This window comes from Bubalus kerabau, chromosome 8 (assembly GCF_029407905.1).
Source record: "Bubalus kerabau isolate K-KA32 ecotype Philippines breed swamp buffalo chromosome 8, PCC_UOA_SB_1v2, whole genome shotgun sequence".
NCBI lineage: Eukaryota > Metazoa > Chordata > Mammalia > Artiodactyla > Bovidae > Bubalus > Bubalus kerabau.
Genome location: NC_073631.1, coordinates 33900645 through 33923804, shown reverse-complemented (window position 1 = coordinate 33923804; position 23160 = coordinate 33900645). Strand labels below are relative to the sequence as shown.

Below are 23160 nucleotides of genomic sequence, written 5' to 3'. Positions count from 1 at the left end.
GGTCCGGTAATACATAAATTGAATAATAAAAAAGATAGTTGGCATTCTTTGTCCCTGACAAAATTAAATAAGTTTTCTGACTAGAAAAATAGAGTAAGCAAAGAAGATCATTTTTAGAGAGAAACATACTTTTCTGTGCCACATTCCCCAAACCACAACAAATTTGGGAAACTGTCTAGGGGCAAAAATAACTAAGATGATATTGCAATATTCAAAGAATCCAAATAGGGACTTCAGGAGATACCCACCTGATTCGTCCCACACTGCTGCTGCTTGATTTGGCCTTGAGAGTAGATGAAAAATAATAGCAGCAAAGTATGGGAACCTAACTCATAAGCATTGCTTTTATTCCTTTATCAGATTCTAACTGAGCACCTACTCTAGGGCATTGACGGTATGGTGGTGAGCAAGGACAAATACGGCTACCTGCTATTTTAAAATCACATTGTTTATTTCAGATATAAATAAACGTGAGTAAGTCAATGGCTGTCTGAAAAAGGATAATGTATTACTATGTAGTTAGGAGGTGATAAAATGAACTATTAAACACAGCCTTAAACAGAATTTTAGCTGCAGAATGGTGCTTTCTGTATGGTCATTTTTAAAAAAAAAACTATTTTGATTTTTTCAAGGTAGAATAAGAAGAAACTGGTATACTTCTAATAAAAAAAAGTATTGAAATAGTAGTTGGCACATCTGGAGCTTAACAAAAGGAATTGATTGCCTTAATATCTGTCTTGCAGTAGAACTGTTAATTAGGGCTCAGGTGGTCATGCCAGATTTACGTCTTTGTGAAGGGTTGTTAAAACAAGAATTAGTATAAAGAGTTTTTTGGTTTCAGCTCTCCTACAAACAGAAACAAAAGTAATTGCCAATTGATAGATTATATAGATGATTCAAGGATCTAGCTTTGTAAAAAATCTATTTTGTTGTAATTTTCTAAGAAGCCATTAGGATGTGCCTTTAAACAGTTTTCTCCTCTAAATGCTAACCTTAGTGAATATGAATAGCATTTTAAGGCTTCACACGGTTTTAAGATGTTAACACAGATATCCTTGCACTTGTTTCTTTTTTGTTGAATTGCTGATTCTACTGCTAATTGTTAGACCGTTAGAGTCTTAGGAACATTTTCTTCCCCCTTGCAAGGGAATCCACAGCCAAAGCATGTTTAGCTCTCAGTATCTTTAGATTAGATGAAATTTGTGCCATGGTGGGCTTTTATTTCTGGAAAGCCAGAAATCTCATATTGGTAAACCTCTTTGGCAGTTTTTATATTTCACTCTCTCTCCTAGTCCATACCTAGTTAAATGTTTTAAAACTAAGTATCGAGGATATTAATGTTTGGAAAACACAGAAGAGGTTCTAGACTCTGTTTGTACCATTAAATGTCTTTGTGACTTTGGTAAACGGATTCCAATTTGTATTGTATCATGATGGGGTGGGTATAGAATGTAGGAACCTTTGTGATTCCTTCCAGCTCCAATATTTAATTATAATAGTATTTTCATTAATTTCTTTCATTATCCTTAATGGAGTCACAACCTTGGGAATGTTTTATTCAGGACTCTTAGGGACAAGTGAGAGAAAAATAAACTGAAAACCACAAGGGGACTTTATCAGCTCAGGGTATCTGTGGAGCTAATCAGTCTCAGCAGGAGAGAACCTCTTTCCTGGTAAGGCCCATGGAAGTCTCGGTGGGGACTTTGCTGGAAGGATGGAATGCCCATCTCTGGAGCAGTGGAAGCTTGGATGGAGGGCAGGATACAGAGGTTAAGTCCCACGAACTGAGGCTGGGGCAGGTGTGGCTCCCCAGAGAAAACCAGCAGGAGAGGGATGGCTGCTGGGGCAGAGTGCTCACCACAGGAGAAATTGCTTGTATTGTCTGAATCTCGTGATTCAGAGAGGATTTAGAGGGAAACGTCGTGCCTGAGAGTACACAGGTTAAGGCTGCAGCCAGTGCAAACCCAGGCTTTCCAACATCCAGTCTCAAGTTTTCCTAGCTACGCTGTGTCCCCTCCCTTGTTGTTATGGGGAGTAAAGATTTGGTTTATGGAAAGGCATTCACATTTTCTACTTTTGTTTCTGGGAATGGAAAAGAATCGAGTGAAAACTTACATTTTTCAAGCAGTAAATAGCAGCAGTTTTCCCCCCTCATTTTCAAATAAATTAGCCAGGGATTCAGGTTAACGTGTTATTTTTGTACCAAGATTTTATTATTTGTTTGGGATGTTAAATATATATATACAACATAAAATTGTATAAAATGGTTTTACCTACTGTGTTTAGTTTTAGCTTTTAGAAACATTATTTTTAATAGGCCGGAAAGGATGAGAAGGAAGCCCGAGTTTTACATTCACGTTAAATTATTTCTCCTAGCCTCAGAAATCCTCTTTGTTTGTTCAATCATCTTTGATTCCATGAAATTAAAAGACGCTTACTCCTTGGAAGAAAAGTTATGACCAACCTAGATAGCATATTGAAAAGCAGAGACATTACTTTGCCTACAAAGGTCCGTCTAGTCAAGGCTATGGTTTTTCCAGTGGTTATGTATGGATGTGAGAGTTGATTCCTATACTCAAGCTTAAATAGGCATTTTGAATGGGTATGTGATTTCTCCAGCTTGGTGATTAACATTTGCTGTATACTGAACGGCGTGTTTGTAAAACATTCAACAGGTGACTGCGGGATCTGGTAATCTGGGTGAACCCATCAGACAAGTTGAGGGCCTTTTATTACCTGGCTAAATTCCTAGCTTTGAAGATCTACTGCTGGTAACAGTCACTGGTCACCAATAATTTGTTATAAGAATTTAAGCAGTTCTAAGCCCCTTTGTGAGATTGGCAGGGAGTCAGTGCTGACAGGAAGCTCTGCAGAGAGGGTTGAGGTCTGACACAATTGAAGGGACATGTTCTCCTTCAGGGCAGAAGCTTCCCACAGAGAAGACATCCCCATCGCTTTGTCATGAAAAATGAAATAGATGGACTGATTATTTTTAACAGTAGAGAAAGGTTTCTCCCTTCTGCACATTTAAAAAAATAAAAATAACCATTAAGCCAATGGAATTGCTTCTACTTTTATGGTCCTCTAACTTTTTACTTTTTATTTTAATGTAGCACAGTGTTTGACTTTATTCTCTCATGAACACATTGCTCATAAAGGAGAATGCACAGTAAAATGGGATTTTAGAGTGGATGGTAATAATAAAATTAAGGACCAACAAAGGCAGACTTAACATGCTGGTACAATTATTGCTAGCTCAAACCCCTTTCTGGTTTCTTGTGATTAACTTGCTATTGAAAAAAATTTAAATGCTTTGGAAGTATTAATAAAAGCTGTAGTAATCCTGTCTTGAATAGTTTTTTTCCATCTAATCTCTGAGTGTGCTAATAATGAATGTTCAAACTAGAAAATGTTAGTTTATAATGACAGAGGTCTATTGGCTGTATTTTAAGCAGTTGAGATATTATGCTTTATTTTTAGTGATATTTTCAACCCCTTAAAAATTTTAAGTCTTCCCCAACCTGCCCTACAGGGTGCCCCGTCTCCTCTCGGAGCTGACTTTTTCACGTGGTTGGTGTTGTGTCCTCTTCTCCTTTGCCGCCTCCTGGATGCTGAGCCAGCAGGGCCATGGCTCTCGTTCGTGGTCAGCACAGACCCACACCGATTGTCTTGTTACGCCCCACTAACAAATGTGCTATTTAGCATTTGTCAACCAAGAGGAAAGAAGTAGCATGTGTTTTCCCCCAAAATCATCAACACAACATTCTGGTCTTCCTGATTGATTGAGGATCTAAGATGTTTTCCTGAGAAGAGAGAGCTTTGCCTAACACCATGCTGATTGTTGAAGTTTGTAAAAATCTCCCCCTTCTCGGTGCTATAATAACTCCTTGTTCTAACATTTCCAGAGGCTCTCCCGCCAGCTGACGGATTTTGTACATTCACATCCCGTCTCCACCAGTGCATGTTCTTACTAAACAGTGATCAATTCAGTGGTTGACAAGTTGTATCTTTCTTTTTTATTTAATGGCATGAAACCATAATAAGAGTCTTGAAACAGTCATTGTCAATGCAATGCAAAGTTAAAACTTACTTGAAAATGTAAAAATCTTCCTATCAAGAAAATAATAGCATCAATAAAACCCAGGAACAATTGAAAATGCATGAGGCAGATGCTTTGTAAATTTTTTCTAACTCTCCCACTGGGATACGAAGAAAATTGCCTTTAAAAAAAGAATCCCATGACACTGTCTTTTGTAATTAGAGCTATTAAGTCAAAATGATAAATAACCATTCAGTGACATACCATAAAAGAAAATAGCCCTTTGCCCTGTTTTCTCCTGAATAGCAAGGTATCTGAGAGCAACCAGCATGGAAGTTGGGCTCTTTTTAACCCTGAGGGTTACTTAGAATTTAGGAAATTAGAAAGGCAAGATGATTTTCTTTTTCCTCCTTCTACATGGTCGTGTCCATTAAGAGAGTAAATGGAACTGATTTGCCAAGGAGGTGAAGAATGGTAATAACCACAGCAGAGTGTGTGTGAAAGGGCAAGGTTTAGAGGCCTTTGTTTTAAAAAATGCACTGCAGGAACTCTTCAGTGAAGGAAGGTAATGTTTATAAGGCTCAGTAGACAAAGGTATTTATCACTCTAAATGGGAGCTTGTTCTTGTTTTAGGGAACCAGATACCGGAAGGGAGAACTGAGCACTGATGCTCTCTGGTCTCATGTGGTCCAGGACAATGATTTTACACCATTCAGATTCTTAGCTGTTATTGCCTGTGTCTTATAAACGTGGCCAAACCTTGGGAAACAGTTTCCTGGGTGTGGAGCAGAGAGTTGGGTGGAAGGTGGGGCAGACATAAAGCGGGGACTTCACAGTTTTCTGTTTGAGCATGGAAAGCTGGCTGCCAGCACGACAGCTCCTGGGAACGTGTTTTCTTTGAGCAAACTAGATGAGTGTAATGAGTGTACCCTGTGCATAAATTCAATATTCATTCTACACACAAGGTCAAATGAAAGTTAATGACCATTTGCACACCAGAGATCTGAAACCCACATTTTATTTCTTTCTCATAATGACTAAAAAGGATAGCAATTTATATTTAAATTGATTTAAATTTCAAAGCATAAACACAGAGGTCTCCCTGGTACCCTTTTTTCACCAGTGAAACTTCCTGGTAGGGCTCAACTTTCATAAAAAATTCAGTCCCATCCCATGTCGGCTCCCCAGTGTGGACTGTTTTTTTGTTTTCTGTGGAGCAGCCCTGTTCCCACCCTGCTGGGTTAGCAACACCAAATTAGAGCCCAGCAATGCAATCAGAACCACTTTCTTTAATGATTTAGGTTTTGCATTTGTTGAGTTAATTAGCTGATTGAGGCAACTAATGGGTGTCTTTAATACACTGTTGATGGGGTGGCTTCTCTAGAGCCTGCCGGCTCCTTTGTTCTTGGTCTTCTGGGGTTTGGGAACTGCTTCCCACAAGAACATATGATATATGCCACCCTGAGTCTGGAGGCCAGCCCGGGAGGCTAGTATGCTAATTACCAAGTGCCCCAGAAGAACGAGCATCCACTTAAAACCCTGTATCTGACTAATTCTATGTGCTTGAATGAAGTTTTACGTGGAGGGGGGTTGAGGTGCATGGGTAAGGGGGTGGGGAGAGTGACCTGTGATCCATCTTTACAGTTAAGAATGCTATGATTGCTTCTCTGTATACACCCAAGCTACAAAATAAAAGCAGTTGGTAGGTATTTTAAAATATTAGAATAATTAAGGAAATATTACAAGAACAAGATGATGGGATAATTAAATGGGAAGGTATATTAATGGCTAAAATGGTGTCTTATGAACTAAAATATTCCTTAAGTAGAGGAATCCTTATTGTATGCTGTTTTTACAAAGTTATGAAATTCTGTGGTCTGGTGAACACAGTCTGCTACCAAAATCTGGCAGTCTTGGGTATGCAGTCAGAAAATCTGGGCTGTGTTCACTCTGGCAAGTCACTGGCTCCCCTCAGCCTCAGGTTCTTCTTCTTCTTTTTTTTTTTTAATAAAAGGAAGAGGCTGGGCTTGGTTGATGCAGGAGGGCCATGCTGAGTCTGCAGGTCATGCCCTCAGGGCCAAGTATTAGGTGGTATTCTTTGCTGTCTGTTTAGGCAGAATGTGAGAATAATAACTGCTGATAACTTAGTGTCTTTTCCAAATATTTTTTCATTTTTTGACTTTGTCCTTAGTGAAAATCTACAGACGGGCCCCTCCCCCACCTTTTTCAGGGAACATTTTCTGCTATCATTTGTATTGACAAGTAAGCACACTCGAGGGAAATCTTTGTCTTGGCCACATGACCCAGCTATTGTCCATCATTCGTCACATTAAAAGTCTAATTGTATAAACAGCCATGAAAATGGAGCTGTTTTCAGTAAAACTGAAAATGACATAGGCACAGTGTGTGTAAATATAAGTTAAATAATGTGCCATAGTATGTAATGCAAAGTACACAATTTGATTCAACTGAATTATATTAGAAAAAGTGAGCCAGTTATGATAAAAGTGAAATTTATGTCACATACTGTTCTTTCTGCTTAATGTGACACATAAGTACTTAACATCTGACGATTTCTTAATCAGACATTGTCTTTGTAAGTGGCTAGACAAATTGTGGTTCTAGCCACTTGCAATTTTCAGATAGTTATAAAAATATTGCTTTTTAATACTACAGTGATATCTGTTTTTGGAATGAGATTGATGATAAAAATTTTGGAGACAATGAAGACTTTCTCTTTACAACTTCAGCGATACATTTTGACATTAGTCTTTTTGGTTGGAGATGAGGAAACAGATGGATAGATTATTTTTTTAAATAATTTTAGGTTTCCTTCTGAATGATTGCATCAGAATTCCTACTTAACTAAATAGAATTTTGATTTTCTAAAGTTCCTTAAGTTGAGTTGGACAACTGCCCAACTTTACAATAGTTCTTGACCTGAGTGGAAATTTTGTCATGTGAATGGTAACAGAATTAAAAGCTCTCATGGCATTGGCAGTAAAGCCTTTGTAAACGAAGAGAAGTACTACCAAGCTTTATTTAGTGGGCAGACTCAGGAATAAGCAAATATTCCTACTGAAGTTTCTATACTAAACTTACCAGGAAGACCTTTGGGTCAGGGAGGGAGGGCCCACTAGTTTAAAGAGGAAGTGAATTTAACCTTGGCTTTAAGTGAGTGCACATGATCCACAGCCATATCCTGATAAGTTGTGGGCAGGACCCCAAGTTGACAGGACTAAAGGGATTGTCTGCTTCTCCTTTTGCCAAAAGGGGGCTAACTTCTGTGTGTTGAAAATGCAGATACAGAATAGAAACAAAGCATTTGCTTTAAGACCTATTAAAATTAATGGAGAAAGTTTATATCTTATCGTATTATTGTTTTCTGGTAGAAAAATGACTGTGAGAAATTTGAGATTGAGGTTATCTTTATACCATTAGAAACAGATGGAAGCTTTTAGAAATGGTGCCCATTTTTCTTCCACTCTAGCTGAAATAGAAGAGCATGACAGATATGATTGCCATCTTAGTTCTTATGTTTCTGTTTTCTTCATTTCGATTTTTAGTGTTGTTTTCATATGTTTAGAAGGCCCATTTCCATATCCTAGTTCTGAAGGTAGAGTGAGGTAAAGGTTCTTTTCTTTGGCCTGAGGGAGGCCTTATAGAGCAAACACAAATTTATCAAATAGTAGTAAGAAAACAAATTTCCACCTTCAGGTAGGGGGAATTAGCAGGGATTAGAGGTCATCCATAGGCCCTGGCTGGAACCCTCTCTTGCTACAGTGGAGGAGGGTAAGGGTGTTGTCCCAGCACCCTGCTGCCCTAGGGAATGTCTGTCCACCTTGTCTGGTCAGGGGAGGAGCAGATTTCATCTGCTCTCATGGTGTTAGAGCAGCACCTAGGCTGTAGGCTTTGTCACTGGGCACCTTGGACCCTTCAGTCATCTCAGAGTCATCACTGAAACTAATTACTGGTGTGGAATTCAGGCTTATCGTTTGTACCCGAATCCAAGTTGTTGAAGCTGCTTCATTTTGCTAGTAACATTAGGCCTACTTAAGTCAACTAATTTCAGGGTTAACCTTGTAATCAAGTGGACAGTTTCATCAAAAGATTACCTTTATGTGAGTGGTTCAGGTCCTTCCAAGGGAGTTTTCCTGGGGCCTGCTTTGGTGCAGTTATTCATTACCTTGATACTTCAAGAAGAAAGTCAGACCAATAAAACAGCCTGTAGTTTCTATCAATTGTATATGACAAAGCAAAATACATCGACTTTGATTTGAGAGGAGAGATGGCTGGCTGAGCGCCGTCAGCGTGGATGTGCAAAGGAGCCTGGCTATCAGCCAGTGCTGTGCTGTATCAAGACTTTTTGATTTCCACATATATCTTGCCTAGGTTTTCTCGTCTGGTAATCTTATGAGATTAGTTTAGGAACCATTAGAGCACTTATGCTAATACTCAAAAATGGCAACGGATTGTCAGAATTATTCACTGTGGTGAAATGTAGATGGGAAATGCTTTCTTCTTCGTTTTCATCAGCTGTGCTGTATGGTCTTACCTAGTGCCAGTGAGCTTCTAGATCTTACCTGTTTCTGATTCAGACTTTCTTTGTGGTGAGCGATCTGTCCAGGATGTAGGTCTTGCCTGCTGCTGCTGCTGCTGCTGCTAAGTCACTTCAGTCGTGTCCAACTCTTTGTGACCCCATGGACGGCAGCCTACCAGGCTCCCCCGTCCCTGGGGTTCTCCAGGCAAGAACACTGGAGTGGGTTGCTATTTCCTTCTGCAATGCATGAAAGTGAAAAGTGAACGTGAAGTCGCTCAGTCATGTCTGACTCTCAGCGACCCCATGGACTGTAGCCTACCAGGCTCCTCCATCCATGGGATTTTCCAGGCAAGAGTACTGGAGTGGGGTGCCATTGCCTTCTCCAGGTCTTGCCTGAGTCTGGTTTAAATCTCCCTTCTTGGGTCACTTAGTTTCTGGCATGAGAGGGTCCTCTGGTCTCTGAGGCAGTGCCCCTGCCAGTGCTTCAGGCTTGGTGGATCTGCAGGGGGCCTCTGCTTGCTGTGGTATCTGCAGCGGCAGTTAGGGGCCCAGGGTGGCTGGCTCTGTGTCTGGACCTTCCTTGGGCCTCTGGCCCCATACTGCCTCTTGCTGGAGCTGTAACCCCCACTGCTTCCCTGCTACAGGCTCCAGCCAGCCCCTGGATGAGGGCAGTTCCACTGCCGGCCCCTCTTCCTGGGCTATAGAGGTACTTCTGAGTCCTTTCAGACTTCCCAGCCAGGGAAGGAAGAGCAGCTCAGAAAAGTAAGCCCTACCCCTTGTCTGCATCAAGCCTTGCGGTGCTCACAATGATCCCCTGTGAGTGTGCTGGCCCCAGGTGGGGCTGGGGTGGGGTTCAAGGCCGTCTCCCACCGTGTCCGTGTGCTAACCAGCACTCCCATCCTTAACGTCCCCTCAATCATCCACCCACCCCAGCCTCAGAGCCAAGCCCACCGGAGAGCTCAGGCCCACTGTTCTGACCTGTTTCTGCTTCCTCTTTCTGCTGCCCCATCCCATGATCCACTTGTAGCAACACATGGATGGGCTTGACCTTTTCTCACCCATTACTTCCTGACTGTCTCCTTGAGGGGGACAAACCTGTGGCTTAGCTATCCCAGGAGAGAGAGCTCTGCAATCTAAGACTTTTAGAGTGGGTCCTTGATGTGCAAAGGAGAATGACATTCTTTACCGTGTTTGCCCTTTCAAGCCTGTTGTCTTGTTGCAAAATTCTTTGGGTGTCAGGATACAAAGATGATGGGCTTCATCTTTATGCTCCTTATCTTCTGCTCTCCCCAGGCTGTCTGAGGGTCTGATTAGGGAGAAGATTCCATCCAGAGATGAAAATGGAAAAGAAAAAAGCACATTACATGCTTTGTAGCTTAATTACCCGTGATCAAGTACTTGACTGCCGTCCTTTTTTCCACACACCTACCCTGTGGGGTTATGGTTCTGATCACCCCCTTCTGCAGATAATGAAGTTTAAGATTGGTGAGTTGATGTGACTTGACAAAGGTCATATACTAGAAATAGTGTAGAAATGATGCCATATTTTCTCCCATATTTGTAATAAAAGGACATTTAAAAAAAAATCCAGTGGGATAGAGTTCATTGAAGGTTAAGGAAAGTTTTCAGATATTTCCTAGCCGCGTCTTGGCCTATCTGCTCCCTCCTACCCCCACAATGATTGAGTGATTGGACCATTTGGTGTCTTTGCTTGTATCAGTATTTACAAACACAAGGACTTTGAGGGGATTCTTGGCGGTTCCTCTGCATGTTTTAGAATTTCACTGTAATGTCAAGGCAAGATTCAGCAGTATAATTGCTGACAATTCAGGAACAATAACAACAGAAAAATAGCATCATGTGAGAAGTGTTTTAATGTAAATAAACATTGTTTTTGGAATGTAGACTCCTTGCCTACTATAAAACCTTAGTTAACAAGACTCTCTGTGTAGATCTGACCTGTTACGTTTTCTGGTTTACAGTCCTTGAGGCAAAATTTCGTAGCTGTGAAAAGCAATTTAACAGACTCAAGTTCAGTTCTGGCTTAGTCCCTTACTGTGAATGGCTCCCAGAATCTGTTTTCTTATTCTGTGAAATGGAGCACAGGGCATATGCCTCTGAGGCTTCTGGAGGTAGGAGAGAGTTAGACAGCAGAAAGCATGAAGCTGGCATGTAGGTAGGCTTAGAAATAATTTTCTCTCTTTTTCTCTCATTTTTGGCTGCACCTTGCGGCACGTGGGAACTTAGTTCCCCAACCAGGAATCAAACCTGTGCTGCCTGCAGTGAAAGTGTGGAGTCAACCTCTGGACCACCAGGGAAGCCCCAGATATCATTTTGTTTTACTCCCCGAGATAAATATTTTAAAAACTTTATAATTCTTGGGTGAAACTATACAGAGTACTGGGGTCTTTTTAAATGAATGAACATCTTAAGGTGTCTGAGCATCACTGCTGCTCAAATCTTTGGTCACAGGATTAGCCTGAACCTGTCCTGGCACCAGAACACAATTCTTGCAAGGTGTTTAAAAATGAAAGCCCTTCTGTCTCCCAAGAAAAATGGTGAAGAAAAATGTTTCTAAGCTTAACTCGACTGTTTGTCATTGAGGTTTTATTTTAGTTGGATTGTATATAATCCATCTTCGCATTAAAAGGAAACTTGTTTATTTCTAGTACATTTCTTCACAAGAAGGACAACCGAACAGGCTGCTGGGCTCAGGTACTGATGAATTCTTTATTACTCTCATCAATGGAGCAAATATTTATGCTCTAATTAAAGGGTACACTTTGCTCTGGTGACATTACCACTTTTCTCTGTTGAATAACTTTTCCGTTGGCTGGACATTAATGTATTAAACGTGACTCCAAAGAAAACACCTAGTAGGTAAAAACCTGTTAAGAAGTGGAGGAAAGAAAGTTTGGAGGGTCAAGTCTACTACAAGGCAAAGGCACAAGAGTTGAAATGGAATCCTCTCTGCTGGGGGCAGGGATAAATCACACCATCAGTCAGGAGAAAGGGAAACAGCCAGGGTCTGTCTCGCCATGGCTTGAGCTGTCTCCAGGCAATTGTGCAGAGTGTGGAGTACCTGATGAAGCAGATGACAGGTTTTCACCTACCTCTGCTTTTAGCCTCCGCTCTGTAGATTTATTATGTTGTCCGAGTGCTGTGGATTCCCACTTATCAGCACACCAGTTGTCAAATGTTGGTAAAAGTAAAACATTAGTATTGAGCTCCGTGTGTGCTGTTGTGTTCCGTAAGTGGCAGGAGGCAGGAGTCTTCAGGGATGGCAGCGTGACAGGACCAGGCTGGCGATCTGGAAGTGGAGCAGCTGAGTGGAGAATGGATGGAGGGAGGGGTTGGCTCAGAGGCTGGGCAATAGTGGCAGAAAGGTGAGAGGTGGCATGGTCATAAGCTATGACAGTGGCAGGGAGCAAGAGGGACAGAAATGTTTCAGAGGTAAAAGTCACAGGATCTAGTGAGAGACAGATATGAGGGCTGAGGAGAGAGAAGAACACGAAGGCTCCTGGTGGTGATCTGAACTAAAGTACAGACCCCAGGAGGAGGGAGAGGCCTGTAAGACATGCTGTGTGTGATGCATGTGATTTCAGACCTCCATGTCCTCCCATTGCATTAAATTGATGCTCTTTCTTGAGGGCAGAGGTGATGCCACTCCACATGCCATAGCAGCTTGTATGGAGCAGACGTGTGATGGTCTCTGAAATGAGCATCCTCAGCATGTAACTGGAGATGTGGGCCTGGCACTCAGGGAAGAGGGCAGAGATGGAGACACAGATTTGGGAATAACCCGCATAATGGGGAAAGTTGAAACCATAGGAACAGATAATATCACTGAGGAGAGAGGAAAGAGAACCTGCAGGAAACTTGCATTTTTTTAGAGGGTTCAACCTGATAAGGACCCAGAGAAGAGAGTTTTAAACAGTCTCAAGTTCAGCTGACAGGCTGAATAGATTGAAACAGAGAGAGTGGTTGTTGGTCAGCTTTCAAAGAAAAGGTTGAATGGCACTGGATGGACCAGATTATAGTATTATGGCATGGTGGGATTGTAAATTGGTGCAGTTACTATGGAAACAGTATGGAGAGTCCTCAAAAAATTGAAAATAGAACTATTGTGTGATCCAGCAATTCCACCTCTGGGGATATATCCAAAAGAAATGAAAACACTAACTTGAAAAGGTATTTGCACCCCCGTTTCATAGCAGCATTATCTACAGCAGCCAAGACATGGAAACAGCCTGAGTGTCCACTGATGAACAAATGGATGTAGAAAAACCAAACTCATCAGTTCAGTTCAGTTCACTCCCTCAGTCATGTCCGGCTCTTTGCGACGCCATAAATCGCAGCACTCCAGGCCTCCCTGTCCATCACCAACTCCCGGAGTTCACTCAGACTCACGTCCATCGAGTCAGTGATGCCATCCAGCCATCTCATCCTCTGTCGTCCCCTTCTCCTCCTGCCCCCAATCCCTCCCAGCATCAGAGTCTTTTCCAGTGAGTCAACTCTTCACAGGAGGTGGCCAAAGTACTGGAGTTTCAGCTTCAGCATCATTCCTTCCAAAGAAATCCCAGGGCTGATCTCCTTCAGAATGGACTGGTTGGATCTCCTTGCAGTCCAAGGGACTCTCAAGAGTCTTCTCCAACACCACAGTTCAAAAGCATCAATTCTTTGGCGCTCAGCCTTCTTTACAGTCCAACTGTCACATCCATACATGACCACAGGAAAAACCATAGCCTTGACCAGACGGACCTTTGTTGGCAAAGTTATGTCTCTGCTTTTGAATATGCTATCTAGGTTGGTCATAACTCTCCTTCCAAGGAGTAAGGAAAAACCAAACTCATAGGAAAAGAGATGAGATTTGTGGTTACCAGAGGCACAGAGCTGGGGAAGGGGGAGATGGAGGAAGGTGGTCAAAAGATACAAACTTGCAGTTACAAGACTGCAATGAGTACCTAGGGTGTAATGTGCAACACAGTAACTATAGCTAGCACTGCTGGGTGGTACATACAGAGTAAATCCTAAGAATATTCATCACAATGAAAATGTTTTCCTTTTTTCTTTTTTTATTATTGTATTTGTAAGAGAAGATGGATGTTAGCTGAACCGACTGTAGTAATCACTTCTGTACATGTTAAACTTATACAGAGATGTATGTCAATTATTATTCAATAAAACTGGAAAAAAGAATACAGAAAACTTTAAAGAGTCAAAAGAATATTAAAAATACTACATGACATGACTCAGTGGTGAATGCTGACCACTATTTTTCAAATTTCAGTACAAAAAACATATATAGTGACGAGTTAAGGCTTGTAACTGCTTTTCCCCTTGTTTTTTAAAGATTAGAAAAGATCTGAGCATTTGGGAGCACTTGTGGTATATATGTAGATAACATGGCCTTCACTGGTGGCTCAGATAGTAAACAATCCGCCTGCAATCCAGGAGACCTTGGTTCAATCCCTGGGTCGAGAAGATCCCCTGGAGAAGGAAATGGCAGCCCACTCCAGTATTCTTGTCTGGGATATCCCATGGACAGAGGAGCCTGGCAGGTGACAGCCCATGGGTTTGCAAAGAGTTGGACAGGACTGAGTGACTGAATGAATATGCTCTGCCAGCATGTCTTGCTGGTAGCTCACTTCCATGCCTCCTCACAGGGCTGCTCTCCTTGTTGGATGTGGATAGAGTCTTGTTGAGGGGCTCCTAAAATAAATACTACGACCTTTTTCCAGGAAATGGCACCAAAAACATAGCTGGTTATTTGGATAATGAGAAACGGGGTTCTGCCTCCCATGGCTGGGAATACCTTCTGTGTTTTCCTAACATATTCATGTCCACAGCCCGCAGGACATTCAGAGGAGCCTGACCTGGCACACATCTAATTCCAGGTTTGCGAGAAATACTGAACTTTACTAGTTGCAGTACATTTTGACTTTTAAGTTTTTTCCTATTCTTTCCACTGTATTCTGTTCTATTTCATTAAAAAAGAAATGGAAAGAAGTCCTGGTCAGGAAACACATGAATGAATTTGCAGTTTGACTAGCTGTTACTGCTCTGTCCTTGACTGAGGGTGACTTGAACTGCCACAGACACAACATTTTATATAGGAGGATTGTATAAAATGAGAATGTTTTTACCTGCGCAACTCTGTAGGTTTTTCGAACATCAGATGAGACCCTTTATGAAAGAGCTTTCCCTCTGTAAAACTACTGCACAGGTGAGGGGTGACATTTTTGCCAAAACTTTATTTCTTGGCAAAGTACTCAATGAATTACTTTTCTTAACTCTATTTGCTAATTTCTCACATCGAAACACTGAATTTCTGTCTGTAATACGATTTTGGTTGATCTGTAAATTAAAAAAAACAGTCTGGTTGATTTTTAAAGAGCGCTCTCAACTATAGTCACTTAGCACATTAGAGTCATTGTATTTAATGACCTGTTGGTTTGGCTTTGACTTTTACAACACTGATCAGAAATTAAGTAAACGTCATTCTGAAAGAGCATCAATCCCCTTTGTGTTTCAATAACAGTTTTAACAGAGTTGTTAGGAGAGTTTTCTTAGCAACCATCCGAGTTAAGTCATGGGGAGAGAGAACCTCTTGTCGCCAAGGCAGCAAGACGGTGACAGTCAGGAGAACCCTGGCATCCTCAGAGGCTGTCACCAGTAACCCCTCTTGAATTGCTCTTGGCTAACCTCAGATATGCAGATGACACCACCCTTACAGCAGAAAGTGAAGAAGAACTAAAGAGCCTCTTGATGAAAGTGAAAGAAGAGAGTGAAAAAATTGGCTTAAAGCTCAACATTCAGAAAATTAAGATCATGGCATCAGGTCCCATCACTTCATGGCAAATAGATGGGGAAATAGTGGAAACAGGGGTTGACTTTATTTTTTTGGGCTCCAAAATCACTGCAGATGGTGATTGCAGCCATGAAATTGAAAGACACTTACTCCTTGAAAGGAAAGTTATGACCAACCTAGACAGCATATTAAAAAGCAGAGACATTTCTTTGTCAACAAAGGTCCATATAGTCAAGGCTATGGTTTTTCCAGTAGCCATGTATGGATGTCAGAGTTGGAGTATAAAGAAAGCTGAGCACTGAAAAATTAATGCTTTTGAACTGTGGTGTTGGAGAAGACTCTTGAGACTCCCTTGGACTGCAAGGAGATCCAACCAGTCCATCCTAAAGGAGATCAGTCCTGGGTGTTCCTTGGAAGGACTGATGTTGAAGCTGAAACTCCAATCCTTTGGCCACCTGATGTGATGAGCTGACTCATTTGAAAAGGCCCTGATGCTGGGAAAGATTGAGGGCAGGAGAAGGGGATGACAGAGGATGAGATAGTTGGATGGCATCATGGACTCAATGGACATCAGTTTGGGTGGACTCCAGGAGTTGGTGATAGACAGGGAGGCCTGGCGTGCTGCAGTTCATGGGGTCGCAAAGAGCTGGACAGGACTGAGTGACTGAACTGAACTGAACTTACAAAGAAATACAATTAAACTCACATAACTCTTATGTGAGTTAGTGCTAATTAATCCACATATATTCTTAGTTCTCTTGTGGGCTGTCTGTTTACCATTTGAAGTGTATGCTTCAGGTCTTGTACTGTGACTTTTGTTGTGGTAAGTTATTTTCAAAGGTCTTTTCTGGCTCTTAGACTCTGTGTGTTGAGACATAAGGGGATGGTTTGTGTTGGCAGAGAGCAAGGCTTCGAGCCTCCCTTGGTCCCAGAAGCTGTCATTCCTGTATCTTTGTGCCATGGGAGGGAACCGTCCAGAATCAATATTTGCAGAGGAAAATTTCCTCCAGCAGATTCTTATTCTGATCGGATAAAAAAATTCAGCTCAAAATCCAAGTAACTGCTTCCTCCTCATTCTGCCAGATGAGCCACACTCTGAGGAGGCACGGAGAGAGAAAGTGCCCCCACGTAGTCATAGACATTGATCTTCACATTAAAGCATCAATAAGGCATTCTCTTTTAGGTGTTGTCCGTGAGACTTCATGGGGTGATTGTAAATCCTCAGAAGGCCATGATAAATAAGGTGGTTTTTTTTTTTCTCAAGTGGTATACGTGAGCCACTAGCTAAAAATGCATTCTTAGAATCATATTTTTTTCAGTATTTCCAATAAAATAATGTTGTGTGTAATAAGGGACCACACTGTTTTCTTCATTATCGGGGTGCTGAGGTTGAGTCCAGTGGCACTTTGAGTGTCTCTTCTTTACCATGTTGTGGTCAGTTACTAAGTCACCTTTGTGACATGCCTTTAACATACTTGTGTTTCTAATTCTCTCTGGTAAGCAACATGTAACCCTGGGCAACACACTTTTAGATCTTCAGTATGTGATAAGAAGTGTCACATTGTTGTTGAGGAAAAGCTAGAAATACAGGACTGAATTCTTATCCCAAGTATGCGTTTTTTGGTTATCTTCTCTTTGTTTCGTTCTAGTTGTATGTACTAAGAATTATGTCTAAATTTCAAAAATAGTGTGAACTCTCAATCATGAAATTGTAATTCACCATCCTGCATGTTGTCTGAATGTTGAGTTTTAAACCAACTTTTTCACTCTCCTCTTTCACTTTCATCAAGACGCTCTTTAGTTCCTCTTCACTTTCTGCCATAAGGGTTGTGTCATCTGCATATCTGAGGTTATTGATATTTCTCTCAGCAATCTTGATTCCAACTTATGCTTCATCCAGCACAGCATTTCTCATGATGTACTATGCATGTAAGTTAAATAAACAGGGTGACAATATACAGCCTTGATGTACTCCTTTCCCTGTTTGGAACCAGTCTGTTGTTTCATGTCCAGTTCTAACTGTTGCTTCCCGACCTGCATACGCATTTCTCAAGAAACAGGTCAGGTGGTCTGGTATTCCCATCTCTTTAAGAATTTCCCACAGTTTGTTGTGATCCACACAGCCAAAGGCTTTGGCATAGTCAATAAAGCAAAAATAGATGTTGTTCTGGAACTGATGATCCAACAGATGTTGGCACTTTGATCTCTGGTTCCTCTGCCTTTTTAAATCCAGCTTTGAACATTTGGAAGTTCATGGTTCATATGCTGTTGAAGCCTGGCTTGGAGAATTTTGAGCATCACTTTACTAGCATGTGAGATGAGTGCAATTATGCAGTAGTTTGAGCATTCTTTGGCATTGCCTTTCTTTGGGATTGGAATGAAAACTGACCTTTTCCAGTCCTGTGACCACTGCTGAGTTTTCCAAACTTGATGGCACATTGAGTGCAGCACTTTCACAGCATCATCTTTTAGGATTTGAAAAAGCTCAACTGGAATTCCATCACCTTCACTATCTTTGTTCGTAGTGATGCTTTCTAAGGCCCACTTGACTTCACATTCCAGGATGTCTGGTTCTAGGTGAGTGATCACACCATTGTGGTTATCTGGGTCATGAAGATCTTTTTTGTATAGTTTTGTGTATTTTTGCCACCTCTTCTTAATATCTTCTGCTTCTGTTAGGTCCATACCATTTCTGTTTTTTATTGTGCCCATCTTTGTGTGAAATGTTCCCTTATTATGTCTGATTTTCTTGAAGAAATCTCTAGACTTTCCCATTCTATTGTTTTTCTTTCTGTCTTTATATTGATCACTGAGGAAGGCTTTTTTATCTCTCCTTGCTGTTCTTTGGAGCTCTGCATTCAAATGGGTATATCTTTCCTTTTCTCCTTTGCCTTTAGCTTCTCTTCTTTTCTCAGCTATTTTTAGGCCTCCTTAGACAACCATTTTGCCTTTTTGAATTTCATTTTCTTGGGGATAGTCTTGATCACTGCCTCCTGTACAATGTCACGAACCTCTGGCCATAGTTCTTCACGTACTCTATCAGATCTAATTCCTTGAGTCTATTTGTCACTTCTACTGTGTAATCCTAAGGGATTTGATTTAGATCATACCTTAATGGTCTAGTAGTTTTCCCTACTTTCTTCAATTTAAGAAAGTGAAAAAGGAGAGTGAAAAAGTTGGGTTAAAACTCAACATTCAGAAAACTAAGATCATGGCATCTGGTGCCATCACTTCATGGCAAATACATGGCGAAACAGTGGAAAAGGTGATAGACTTTATTTTGGGGGGCTCAAAAATCACTGCAGATGGTGACTGCAGCCATGAAATTAAAAGATGCTAGCTCCTTGGAAAAAAAGTTATGACCAGCCTAGACAGCATGTTTAAAAGCAGACGTTACTTTTCCAGCAAACGTCCATATAGTCAAAGGTATGGTTTTTCGAGTAGTCATGTATGGATGGATGTGAGAGTTAAACTATAAAGAAAGTTAAGTGCCGAAGAATTGATGCTTTTGAACTGTGGTGTTGGAGAAGACTCTTGAGAGTCCCTTGGATAGCAAGGAGATCCAACCAGTCCATCCTAAAGGAGATCAGTTCTGAACATTCATTGAAAGGATTGATGCTGAAGCTGAAACTCCAATCTTTTGGCCACCTGATGCAAAGAACTGACTCACTGGAAAAGACCCTGATGCTGGGAAAGATTGAAGGCAGGACAAGAAGGGCGTGACAGAGGATGAGATGGCTGGATGGCATCACCGACTCGATGGACGTGAATTTGAGTAAGCTCTGAGAGTTGGTAATGGACAGGGAGGCCTGGCGTGATGCAGTTAATGGGGTCACAAAGAGTGATTCATTTAATAAGATGAAAAAAAGAAATGCACAGAAATCAGAACATTGTTGTTTTAAAAACAAAAACACGCATGTAATGGGCCAAAATACTCCAAAATTTAATTTTCTTTATTTTCATCAAAACTAAAACTTTAAAGAGCAAAAATTCAAATAAAACATAAATGAAGTGCCAAGGTATAGTGAGTACTTAATGCAGGCATGGTTGCTCCCTATTGGCATGTTATTGACTTGCGCTCCAGGAACACTGTTCCTCATTACAGGATGAAGAAAGGCTCCTTACAGTATTTCAGATAGTTTACTTATTTCTACAACCCACTGCATTTTTAAGTGGACTTGTAGATGTTATTTTGTATTTTATTTTTCCCTTTTCATTTATGTCTCTAGTTTTTCAGAGAAAATATTAGTGTTTTTCTTTATTCTTAAATTTCCTCCTAACTGGGCAACAGTAGCAACAGAGGGCCCGCTTTGAACAAGCGTGAATGGAACTTTTTGCTGAAAGCAGAAGAAAAGCTTCTGTCAACTTCTGTTGTTCCTGCCTTGCTTTTTAATGCTCAGCTGGTGGGAGTTATCCTGGTTTTCCATGGAGTTTAAGAGAAGACTTTCCCTCCCTTCTTTTTTCATAAATGGCTATGTAAGACATAGCTTATGTATGTAGGTGTAGTCAATTTGTGCCTTTTTGGCCACTTGGGGAGAAATTGTTCATCTCAGTTTTTACAGCACTCACACTGTGTGTGCAGCATTTTAGGTGAGCGCCATGGTGAGTGCCACACAGTGGGCATAAGAGACACATAAAAGCAAAAGGTACATGAAATAATATTCAGTGGGCGACCTCACTGTCGGTAGGTTGCTGTGTTTGGGGCCTGCTGTTGACGGAGAAGGCAAAAAGAATAAGTGGTACAGTGGGCACAAGCAATGACTTATTCTACTTAGGTATCATTCTGGATTACCTTTTCTCACTAATTTCCCTGCCACCCACCCCCCGCCCCCACTCCCATGCAGTTCCTTGCCTCTCCTATTCAGTTCATTGGCAAATTATGTCTCAGAAACACAGCTCAGATTCTCCCTGTCGCTTCAGCTCATCTGCCCTGCCTCCCCCCACCCCAGTCTGTGCTATGGTCATTTCTAGCCCAGATGGTAAGCCATGGTCACCTAACTGGGCTCCCTCCTTCCTGTCTTGCTTCTCCTAAGTCTGGTCTCCTCAAAGCAGGTAAACAGAACTTTTGAAAATAGACATCACGTCATGCAGTTCCCAATTTAAAATTCCTTAGCCAGGCTTCAGCAATATGTGAACCGTGAACTTCCAGATGTTCAAGCTGTTTTAGAAAAGGCAGAGGAAATAGAGATCAAATTGCCAATATCTGCTGGATCATCGAAAAAGCAAGAGAGTTCCAGAAAAAAACATCTATTTCTGCTTTATTGACTATGCTAAAGCCTTTGACTGTGTGGATCAAAATCAACTGTGGAAAATACTGAAAGAGATGGGAATACCAGACCACCTGAACTGCCTCTTGAGAAACCTGTATACAGGTGAGGAAGCAACAGTTAGAACTGGACATGGAACAACAGAGTGGTTCCAAATAGGAAAAGGAGTACATCAAGGCTGTATATTGTCACCCTGCTTATTTAACTTATATGCAGAGTACATCATGAGAACCGCTGGGCTGGAGGAAGCACAAGCTGGAATCAAGATTGCCGGGAGAAATATTAATAACCTCAGATATGCAGATGACACCACTCTTATGGCAGAAAGTGAAGAAGAACTAAAAAGTCTCTTGATGAAAGGAAAAGAAGAGAGTGAAAAAATTGGCTTAAAGCTCAACATTCAGAAAACTAAGATTATGGCATCCAGTCCCATCACTTCATGGCAAATAGTTGGGGAAACAGTGGAAACAGTGGCTGACTTTATTTTTCTGGGCTCCAAAATCACTGCGGATGGTGATTGCAGCCATGAAATTAAAAGATGCTTGCTCCTTGGAAGGAAAGTTATGAGTAACCTAGATAGCATATTAAGAAGCAGAGACATTATTTTGCCAACAAAGGTCCATCTAGTCAAGGCTATGGTTTTTCCAGTAGTCATGTATGGATGCAAGAGTTGGACTATAAAAAAAGCAGAGGACCGAAGAATTGATGCTTTTGAACTGTGGTGTTGGAGAAGACTCTTGAGAGTCCCTTGGACTGCAAGGAGATCCAACCAGTCCATTCTAAAGGAGATCAGTCCTGGGTGTTCATTGGAGGGACTGATGTTGAAGCTGAAACTCCAATACTTTGGCTACCTGACGCAGAGAGCTGACTCATTTGAAAAGACCCTGACGCTGGGAAAGATTGAAGGCAGGAGGAGAAGGGGACAACAGAGGATGAAATGGTTGGATGGCATCACCAACTCAATGGACATGGGTTTGGGTGAACTCTGGGAGTTGGTGCTGGACAGGGAGGCCTGGCATGCTGCAGTTCATGGGGTCGCAAAGAGTCAGACGCAACTGAGCGACTGAACTGAAATGAACTGAGTGGCCCCCTGCCCCCGACCCTGTGTTCTCAGACTAGCATCCCCATTGTGTTCCATGCTTTCTCCAGGCCTGTCTTGCATCCCTGTCACCCGCCGTGTGTCTCGACCCCTGGTCTCAGCACAATTATTGCTGCTTCTAAGAAGCTGCATGCCTGGCCTGCTCTGCACAGTGACCTTCCTCAGTTGGTTTTCTGTCATTTCCCTATTTATTATGGTCTTTACTCATATCTCACTTTTAAAGATCATTGTTCTGATAATTGTGATTTTTACTAGCTGCGGCAGTAGCTGTGAGCTGTCCCCCAGGTAGTGTGTGTGTGCTTCACGAGGTCAGAGGCTTACCTGTCTTGTTCACAGGCGTAATCCCAGTGCCAGGCACCTAGCAGGTACTAAGTACATATTTGTTAAAACAGCAAGCAAGCTGTATAAGGACAAACATGATGAAGTCATGGAGTTTGGATCAGAGCTCGGTACACTACATTCTGACATTGAATGTCAGTGTGAAGTCAGAGATGAGGAAGCCAGAGAGTTCAAGGAAGACCTTCGGTGATGAACAGTGTTCAGAGTTAATGAGATAAGTGATACAGAGGCCAGAGCAGTGTACTTATTGTTATATTTTCTGAGACTAATTACTAACAGTTCCGCTCAAGCTAGATTTCAGTAAGGAGAGGCTAGAATCAGGGGCTTTGTGGTAGGAGGTTATTGCACCAGTGCAGAAAGGGTGACAAGGACTTTGATAGGGAGATACTGGGGAAATGTGTGAGAAGAGGTCGATTCAAGACTCCATAGTTTAGAATTTTGTGGTAACAATGCTCCATGTAGTCCAAATATAAAATAATCATGCTTCTTCCAGCATTCCCACTCCTGGGCATATATCCAGAGAAAACTCTTAATTCAAAAAGATCCATGCACCCCAATGCTCACTGCAGCACTATTTACAAAAGCCAAGGCGTGGAAGCACCTAAACGTACATTGACAGAGGAATGGGTAGAGAAGGTGTGGTACAGATATACAGCAGAATTTTACTCAGTCATTAGAAGAGTGAAATAATGCCATTTGTAGCAACCTGGATGGACCTAGAGGTTATCATACTAATTGAAGTGAGGCAGAAAGAGAAAGACAGCTATCATGTAATAGCACTTACATGTGGAATCTCAAAAAACGATACAAATAAGCTTATTTATAAAACAGAAACAGATTCATAGACGTAGAAAACAAATGTATTGTTACCAAAAGGGGAAGTTGGGGCATGGAAAAATTACAAGTTTGGGATTAGCAGATAAACAGTACTATATGTGAAATAGATAAATAACAAGGTCCTGCCGTATAGTACAGGCAGCTATATTTAATATCTTGTAATAAGCTATAATGGAAAAGAATCTAAAAAAATATACATATGTATAACTGAATCGCTTTACTATATAC

At 41.4% G+C, this 23160-nt stretch overlaps 1 protein-coding gene across 2 annotated transcripts in view; it reads left to right on the top strand.

The window, feature by feature from the left end:
- RAPGEF5 (Rap guanine nucleotide exchange factor 5) overlaps window positions 1-23160 on the top strand; it is a 236226-nt gene that overhangs the window by 99190 nt on the left and 113876 nt on the right. The window lies entirely within an intron of this gene.